This window comes from Mustela nigripes, chromosome 1, assembly GCF_022355385.1.
Source record: "Mustela nigripes isolate SB6536 chromosome 1, MUSNIG.SB6536, whole genome shotgun sequence".
NCBI lineage: Eukaryota > Metazoa > Chordata > Mammalia > Carnivora > Mustelidae > Mustela > Mustela nigripes.
In genome coordinates, this window is record NC_081557.1 from 51,761,566 (window position 1) to 51,771,655 (window position 10,090).

At 41.0% G+C, this 10,090-nt stretch overlaps 1 long non-coding RNA gene across 3 annotated transcripts in view; it reads right to left on the reverse strand.

Annotated features, from left to right (window-relative positions):
* Nucleotides 1-9,573, reverse strand: part of LOC132011982 (uncharacterized) — a 78,954-nt gene extending 69,381 nt beyond the window's left edge. For all 3 annotated transcript variants that reach the window (XR_009402474.1, XR_009402473.1, XR_009402475.1), the window contains exons 1-2: nucleotides 9,482-9,573; nucleotides 4,500-4,649 (exon numbers count right to left, since the gene is read on the reverse strand). This is a non-coding gene — a long non-coding RNA (uncharacterized LOC132011982). The remainder of the gene's footprint in view (nucleotides 1-4,499; nucleotides 4,650-9,481) is intronic.
* Nucleotides 9,574-10,090: the final 517 nt, after the last annotated feature.

Consider the following 10,090-nt stretch of genomic DNA (forward strand, 5'->3'; position numbering starts at 1 on the left):
GAAAGCCCTTTGTTCTGGGGGGGGGGGGGGTGTCCTATGCACTGATGTTCAGTAGCTTCCCCAGCCTCTGCACACTAGATACTTTGTCCCCCACAGTAGTGACAACCAAAAAGCCTTCAAACGCTGCCAAGTGTCACTTGAGGGTTAAAATCGCCCCCAGTTGAGAATCATCACTCTGTGTTATACTGTCCTAACATGACAATATATAGGTTCTTTTTTTTTTAAACTATGGCAACCCCTAATTTTAGACAAAATATGTTTTATAGTCTTCTTTCCAAAATGAGTCAACATTCTGATTCAAATAATCTTAACTGCTCACCTCCTATGCCTGGGCAATTTATAGACCATTTAAAAAATGAATTGATGCTTAGGGAAATCAAGCAACTTGCCCAGAAGGATAAAGCTAGCATGTGGTAGAACAGGAACATGAATATTGGTCTCAAGGTCCACATGACGAAATTTTTTGGGTAGTATTTATTTTGAAGTGACACATTCAGTATTTTCTCATTTCTAAGATACACTTTCTCCCCATAACTTAATGGTTTTGAAACTGAGATGCAACTTAAAACCAGTGTGTGTTTATAGTGGAGATATTTTTTTATTCCCTTAAAAGTCGCAATTTTAATTAAAAGCGTGTCTCGTAACTAATAGCCTTTTAGAATTGAGATTTGAGGGCCAGAGCTGTGAATGTGGCAGAAATGCTAAAGGAAAGGGAAAGATGGATGGAAAGGGAAGAGACAGAGCAGTAGCCCTCCCTGCCTGGGAAGACACCTGATCTCCTGCCCTGGCAGTCCAAAGTCTGCACCCCTCCCTGCACCCCTGTCCAGCTTTTAGGACCTACCTCATACCATACTCCTCCAAGTCTTTCCAGGTCCTTTGGCATGAAGCCCATGAGCCTTTCCTAATCTCATCAAGGAGCTTTTTCTATCAGAGCATTTCAGTGACATGATAACAAATATAGCTGACTAAACATTTTCTTCTTAATCATGGCAGTATTAGTATCCTTGCTTTACAGATGGGAAGACTGAAGCCCAGAGAGGGGCAGCAACTTGCCTAACCTCTCTTTTAAGGGTACAGATGAGACTTGAGTCTCTAGGTTATTCATGTCCTCAGTACTTCCTGCTTGTTCTGGGATAGTCTCCCATAACCAAGAAGTCAGGTTTGCCAAGCCTTCTCTTGGACAAAGTGGCATTCCAAGTCGTGTTGAGGTTTGCCCGTGACTGCACAATCAACAGAGTGACATCTGAAGTCAGGAAGGTGAAATTGTTCACCCAATGCCACATAGCTCCCAAGTAGCAACACCGACTTATTGTCCTCACACCAAACCTCTGCTTCTTACTGGTCTGTCCAACCCTGCCCCTTCCCTCATTTGGATGCTTTCAGGTCCCAGCCAGGCCTGCCTCTGCTCTCACCAGCAGGGAAGGGACAGCAGTCTCATCCAGACCTCCCCAATGAACACCTACATCCCTGCTGTCATTGATGTCACAGGGGTTGTGGTCTGGTCCCTCCAGCATAGCCCACCAATGTTGAACTCTTCTAGAGAGGACCTTAAATCCCTCATTTAGCAGAGTGATCTGCATGGGACCCTTCTGCAAACACCAGACTCTGTGTCAGAGAGCCACAGAGCTAGAGGAGACGTGAAGTTGAGTTCCGGTGGCGCTGCATTTTGGCAAGTCAGTTCGGGATGACACCAACATTCTCACAGGCTGTCATGAAGACTGAAATGACATAATGTCTGTGAAGACCCTTGGTACACTCTCCAGTGCTGTGGTAGAGTTGAGGCTAGCTGCATCGTGTTTTGCCAAGACACGGGCTCTGGCTTTGGACAGACATGGACCATGTGACTGCAAGCAAATAATTTCCTTGAAATTCAGTTCTCTCACGGGGATAATGTATCCATCTCATAAAAGTGTGGGTCTTAAATGAGGTTTTATATATAAGGGATCTCATACAGTGCCTGGCATACAGGAGTCACTCAGTAAGTATTAAATTCCTTCCTAAGTATCATTATATGAAGCATAGCAGAAACCATTACCTTAGTTCTATTATTTAAGCAAGCTGATCAATTTCATACTATGGGGTAGAGACAAGAGTGCTTGAATGAGCACTGAGATTGCTAATGATTTTAAAGCACCAGCAGTCATTTTGTGTTCATCATCTATCACCCAGGGAGACTGCGAAGCTGGACAAGGAACTGCATCCCAGAGGAAAATGCCACTACCTAATGGAGGTAATTTAAAAGTGCACATCTCTCCCTCTGTACTGTTCCAGGTCTGCTCCCCTTCTCTATAAAAAGGCTGGAGCCGAGACACAAACAGGTTCTAAAGAGGGCAATGAAAATTATATGGGTTGTGGTTTCAGAAGGGAAGGAAGAGAAGAAAAAACAAGGCAGAAATTACTTGACTTGGAAAGGAAGGGGTAAGACGGGTGATAAATAAGAGGGTATTATATGGCAGGGGAGGTTGGTGAGTCACATGCCAAGGTCATTATTGTGGCAGGGCCTAGGGGGACCAGAGGGATCATGTCTCAAGACCTGGAACGCTTTGGAAGACTATACAAATCACAGACGTTATTAATTATGATTAACAGTGACCAATGTGGAGTTTGCTTTTTTAGTTCAACTGTGTTCTCAAAATTTTCTAAACATGCCCAGAAACTGCAGACTGGAGTCTGCCATTCACATCTATGAGCCTATGAAGGACTCTGTTCCTGTGGCAGTCCACACAAGCAAGAAGTCTAGGCTTACCATCTCTTGGAGTATGCCCTGACCAGGGGGTGATTGTTAATTCCTAAGCAGGAATTTCAACAGTTTTCAGAGATTGGACAGCTCCAAATGCCTTTCCATCCTCATCCCCAGTTGCTTTCCCTTCCCCTCAACCCTGAAGCCACTCTGAATTTCCCAGTGGTCCTAAAACACATCATTTGGACATTCCTTCAATACACACAAAGCTCCTATTACATGCCAGGCACTGTTTCAGGGTGGGGTACAGCTGTAGTGAACACAAGGTCTTATCCCTTAGAGAACTTATATATGAGTATGCAAAGACCAATAATTTCTAGTAAAGGTAGGCTAGTTTTAAAATGGGAGGCAGAGAAAGGTTTTCTGTAGAGATATTTAAGCAAAGACCTAAATGCTGCAGAAGTGAATTAGCAGCTAACTGGGTTCAAGGCATAGCGATTATAAAGGTCTTGAATGAGCTTCTCTGAATGAGCTTGGTGAGTGGGAGAAACCAGAAGGAAACCAGAAAACCTGGGCAGGGTGAACAGGAATCAGACTAGGATATGCCAGAAGATGGTATGGATCAGATCATGGAGGTGTGTAGTTCATGTATGGTCAGAGCTTAAATTCTGGTCCAAGACCACTGAAAAGGTCTGAGAAGAGGACGTCCATGATCACTCTGGCTATTGGTTGGAAAATAAACTTGGAGGGAAAGATAAAGAGACATGGCAGTGGTTTTAAATTGCAGTGGGAACAGTAGAGGTGGTTAAGGAGGAACTGGGGGCAAGAGGTGGGGGTGCACTAGTGACATACAGGACCTGGGTCTTAAGAATTCCCAGCTTAACAACTTGCCACAGTGTCAATGTCTTATCTCTAGCAAAAACACCTGGCGTAATGTCTGGCAGGATGTGTGTTAAATGGAACTGGAAAAGTAGTAACAAATCTTCCGGAAGAAAAACGTCTTCACATAACTGATCTTGAAATTCTAATATTCTATTTCAGAAAGCTATTTAATCTCTTCCAAGATAGGAAAAATATACATATTACAGAAAACATGGAAAATAGAAATGTCAAAGAAGAATTTATAAATCTTCATAACTCCCACCACCTGGAGCTAATCATAAGTATTCTGGTGTACTTTCCTTCAAGTCTTTTCACACACATTTTTAAAAAGATGGTTATTTCTACTCTGAGGAGCAAACTGGTTGACCCAAATCAGTTGGTCGGGGTTTGACTCCTACTCCACCACTGAATGGCCCTGAACAAGTCACTTTTGGATCCATAAAATGAGGATAGCAAGAGCCGCTGCACCAGGTTATGGTGAACCTAAAACAACTGACGAATACGAAGTCCCTAAGAGGACACAGGACATAGTAAGTGCTCAACGTATAGCAGCGGCTGTTACTAAAAGGAAGTCCAAATCCCACAAGATACAATTATAAGGAAAGCTTTCAACATCTCATTTTTTTAGGAAAACGGCTTTGCAAATCCATAATCTAACCACATGTCCTCTTCTGAAGAAAAATAATCACACCAAGAATAGGAATTTGCCAATAAAGATGTAAGCAATATTTTTAAAACATTTTTAAACATTTTTAAATTTTTTAAAACATTTTTAAACATTTTTAAAACCAAAATTTTACAGTAACACAAAACAGAAATGTGCCAGGAACTAACCCCAAGCCCTGGCCCGCTTAATAAATCTCTCTCCTGTAAAGCTGACATACTTATGGGATTACGGTTTACATGAGTAACAGTTTAAAGGGTGGACACTACTCACCTGCCAAGAAAGAATTCTTTCAGGCTTTCCATTTTCAGTTACGTCCATGTGGTATGACAGAACACCACACTATTGGGACCCTTCCGTTCTCCCTTCGGCCTCTGCCACCACGAGTGGTGTCACCCTGAGCAAGATGTCCTGTCCAGTCCTCTGTAAAACGAGAGGTTGCTTACCTAATTTCCAAAACTCCTTCTGGACCTAACTCTACCATGTAGGTTTTACAGTTTAATATGTGTAAAAGTGGTTGGAAAAAGAAATATCCTCTTAGTCAGGAGGGGGGAAATGAATAACATTATGGTTGATCCTTGCACAACACAGGTTTGAATTGCGTGGTTCCAACTACATGTGAATTTTTTTCAGTAAACATACTGGAGAATTTTTTGGAGATTTGAGGCAATTTGAAAAAATTCATAGATGAACTGCATAACCTAGAAATACCATAAAAATTAAGCCAAACTTAGGTACTATTATAAGAATAAAGTATACAATAACATATACAAAATTTGTGTGAATCAACTTTTTATGCTATCATTAAGGCCTCTAGTCAGCAGTGAGGCTATTGGTTAAGTTTTGAAGAGTCAAAAGTTATTCACGATTTTCAATTGTGCAGGGGAGTCAGTGCTCATAAACCCTGCATTGTTCATGGGCCAACTGCATATAGGTACATTTCTAATATTAAGATGACAAATCACATTTTCATTGAGCATCAAGAGACTAGCTTAAGAACATTTAGGATCATAAAGTCCCACAGACACACAGTTTTCAAAGGTGGATATACTCAGTAAATGTCAATTTCTCGGTGGCTTCAAACCTATTCCAACTGGACTTATTGGCAATTGTTGGTGAATCTAGCTTAGTTTTATATACCATTATCAATTAAATGAAACAATACATGGGAAAAGAAATATTGTTTTTATAGGTTTCTGCAAAGGCTGTTTGTTGCCAACCCCCTACTCTCAGCTGAAACGGAAGACACGTAGAAACCACACGATTCTCACAAGGACTTACATCTATTGAAGAGCCAGGCAAGCTTGGGAGCACATGTAAGGGCTGCTTGACTCAGATTTCAAGGACGGAAAGCCTCCAGAAAAGTGACGACCAAGCTGAGGTCTGGAGGACAGTGAGGGTATTAGGGTAATGATTGGAGACAAGTGTACCTGTGGTATCACCTCAAGTCTGCCCCACTCACACCACAGGTTCTCATCTCGAGAGGGTGACCCTAAGTCCTGGTTTGCTCTGGATAGTCCCAGTTTATGCTACTCTGGCATAACTAGTAAAAGTGCTTCCTTACACTCTCAAAAGTGCCCTGGTCAGGAGGATCTTATACCAATACTCTACCTTTAGCCCAGTTCCTGGAAGATCCTGACTTGCAGATCTGGCTACCCCATGTGACTCAGCTCACTGAAGTATGGGCTCAGTTTTATTTACCCTGGCACCCATGGCATGGGCTCCGCCTCACTCTCATCTTTATATCCATGACACTTAGCCTCTTGCCTGGGGCTAAAGAGACTGACCACTACAGGCATTCAAGACAGTATTTGAAATTAGCATGAAAAGCCTCAAATACAAGGGACAACAAATTAGATTCATAAATCTTTACATCATGCTAAAATGCTGGTTCCAACTTTCACCAGCTGCATGACCTTCTAATTCCTAGGTTTTCATCTGAAAAAAAAAAAAGCGGAGATGCTATTGTTTTCACAGGGTGGTAAGCTGAAACCAGACAATCCAGGTAAAGTGCTTCAGCACAGCCCCTTGCAGGCAGTGAGCACTCTTAACAGCAGCTACCACAATGATAACCACTCCTCTTGCTACCACAGCCATTTTTGCTGTAGGAAAATCAAACCAACACCTAACAAACATCCAGTAGGGACTCAGTAAGTGTGCTCTAAATGAATGCTTGGTCTCATGCTAGGTGCTGGCTGCAGATTCTTGGACTACAAGATGCATTAATCAAAATTACAGTTTCTAAGTCACAAAGTTTGACTCGCCTGTGACTCCTTGACTCCCTAACACAGTCCAGTTTTAAGAACAATTATAAAAAGCCCACCACATACCCATATGCAGCACAGAACACAGCCACCCTCTCTGGCTGTATCTTAGATATGTTAGCAGCATTTAAACCTTATCCTTGTTGGAACTATGCCCTCTTTTAAAAGTTACTCTTCTATAAGCATGCCAACTTAGTTATCTGGGTCCATCTCGACTGTTTTTGAACTGTCAGCCTCAAGTTTTAAGTGATTAATGAATATATAGAAAATTAGGAAGGCTTCAGATTGAGCCAATAGTAGTTTTCTTGATCCTCCAATTACAATATCCTCTTTGCAACATATCCTCGTTGAACATTTGGAATGAATTAAGACTTTAAACTTCCAGATGTTTAAACTACTACTGTAAATCCAAACTCATTAAAAAGGGCAGATTTACTACCTCTACTTAGTTTTGAAGTCTGTTGTTCACCCTGTCCACATAATTTATGAAATCAAATACATTGGCAGGTAGTGTACTCTATTTATACAGTATTCACAGTGAGAAATAAAGGACATTTTAAAAAGTCCTTTTTAAAAAGGAAATTAACTGCCATTTTAACCAACCTATAGATCACACTTATTGTTGTTTCTAAGCTAGTAATTGTTTCCTGAAACTGATCTAGTAGAGATTTTTATGCTAATCTGTACTAAAAATTTCTTTGCTTTTTCTGGCCACAAAAAGCTGGCTACAGAGGAGCATTTGATTACAGCAAGAAGACAGCTGCACCCACTCTCATGAAATAAATGGACCTGGATCTACAGTCCTTTGTGGTAGTGTCTTGGCAGCCAAACAAAGGTGGCAGCAATTCTACACCCAGTTTGGGAAGTCTCAGAAGTTTCAGACTAGCCCCCCCACCCCCACCCCCCCACCCCCGCCTAAAGAATCTACATCGACTATAATGAGCACATTCTAGAGATGCCGTGCTGAAAGCTGGCAATGGATAAAGCAGGAACATAAAAGGAGCCTATTCCTAAAGCAAATATTTCTTTTATAAACCATAAGAATGAAGTGGCTTTCATAATTAATTTTAAGATTGAAGGATTGAAGTACACAGCTCTGGCACTTATTAGCTATATAATTTGGGGCAATTCATTTACCTCTCTGAGCTCAATTTCTCAACTGAAAAATGGGGATAATCGTTGCTTGAGTTTTTCAGAGCACTGGAATGATACGTCAAAGTGCTCTGTAAGCTGTAAAGTATCATATAAATATGAATAAACACTGCAAGTACAACTTTCCTGTTTTATGAATCACTCACTTCAAATAGCACTTTGAAAGTCACTGTCCTGGGGTGCCTGGGTGGCTCAGTGGGTTAAAGCCTCTGCCTTTGGCTTAGGTCATGATCCCTGGGTCCTGGGATCGAGCCCTGCATTGAGCCCCGCATCGAGCCCCACATCAGGCTTTCTGCTCTGCAGGGAGCCTGCTTCCTCCTCTCTCTCTGCCTGCCTCTCTGCCTACTTGTGATCTCTGTCTAATAAATAAATAAAATCTTAAAAAAAAAAAAAAAAAAAGAAAGTAGCTGTCCCTAAAATGAAATAAAAACCAGATCCAATTAAGTTCCTGCAGAGGAACTCGCCTCAAGAGGGGTCTCTTCAATTCAATCAATTACTATTTACCTCAGGGTTTTTGTTAGGAATTAAATAAACATTACACAAAAATTACTTATAAGCATTTGTTCGCATTTATTCTTCAGGTAACAAATCCTATGTTATGTTTCAACTGTGTAACTTTTTTTTTTCCCCCAAAACTGAAGAGTGGTTAGGTCAAAAGCAAAAATTTCTCCAATTAGATTTGCTATGTCTTAAATCTATTTTCTAGTATATTTCACAAACTGTTTAGATTTAATATAGAATTAAAAAAAACTGAACAGGCTTTTATAGATACCCTCTATGTCTTTTTAATTTTAGTAAATTTGATTCACTTACCTTTGAGTGTGTGTATGTATAGTTACAAATTAGTAAAATTATAGTCCAAGGGCCAACTCAGAACTGTAAGCTCTAGTAAGAAAAGTGCATCTGCTATTGCTAGCACTTAAATCTGGCACACACCAGGCGTTCACCTAGTATTTGTGGAATAGTCACAATACCTATCACTTTCTATCTAATCTTGCAAAAGCAACAATGTTTTATATGTGGGGAGACCACCAATGACTCAATCTATCTTCAAATATCAGTTTGTGAACGTGCCTTAACAAATTAAGGTTTGGGGGTTTTCAATAAATTCCCAATTTAGAGAACACATACAGATTATAAAAACAAATGATGGGCATCTTAAAAGCTTACCCAGTGCTAGCTGCAGGACTGTTTTACGTATATTATTATGATAGAGAGCAAACAGGGTTGGATTCTGCAGTTCCTCTCATCAAGACAAGAAGTCTTTTCCTCACCCCTTGGATCTGCGCCAGCCTTATGACTTGCTTTGACCAAAAGAATGTGGTGAAAGCAATGTTTGGTGAGATCTCAAGCTCAGCCTTTGAAGCTATTGCCTCCTCTGCCTTCTTGGTACTCTGACCACTATGCCCTAAGCCCAAGATAAAAGACCACATGGAGAGACCCAGCTGTTCCACCCAGCTCCCAGCCAATCTGCCAGCTGAAGGCAGAGTGCCCCTAAGACACTAGCAAAAGAACCGTTCAACCAAGCCACAGAGCTGAGAAATAATGAACTGTATTTTGAAGCCACTAAGTTTGGGGATGTTGTTATGCAGTCATAGGTAACTGATGATAAATTATCTACCCTTCACAGCACAACCATAAGTGTGTTTTTTAGAGCTAAGGAAACATACCCAGGCCAAATAATCTACCAAGGACAAACACCACTCCCCCCCCCCCCCCCCAGTGCAGGCTTTGAGTTCATGACCCTGAGAGATGAAGACCTACCATGAGATCAAGAGTCCCATGCCCAATTCAGACACCCAAAAGACTGAGCCCCACGTAGGGGCTCCAAGGTCATACCACTCTTAAGTGTCCTAAGAACTCCATAGAAGCAGGTATTTGAAGGCCAGCTGTCTCCGTCCTTGCCATTCTGCCACCATGAACCTGATCAGTTCTTTCTGCCAAAGACAGAGGCTCATCTTAGAACTCTGGCTATAAGATAAACTCTGTTATCTTTTTCAAAACCTGAATGGGTAATGTGTCCTGATTTAACACATCTGTCATCCTTGTCCCTGACAGGGAAATACACTGCCAGCTATCATTAAGAACTGTATTCTGCAAATGCTCCGCACTCTGTTTCCTGAAACTCAAGTAACACTAACATATCCCAACATAGAATAATTCAGTGACATCTTGGCATAATTAATTCATTTACATTTTGGCTATCAACAATTACACAAACCCCGAAAATTTGTAACAGGCTCATAGAGCACATAATATTTTTTAAAAAATCAGTTAGATAAACCTTATTATTTAGAAATTACTCAAATAAAATGTCATTTATATACCCCAAGCAGTAAACCATAAACCACACCGCCCCCAAAAGCCCCGTCTTCAATTGAAAAGGTGATATTTTTGAAAAAAGAATTTACCAAAAGAATTCACTTTGTCCCCCACCAAAAATCACAT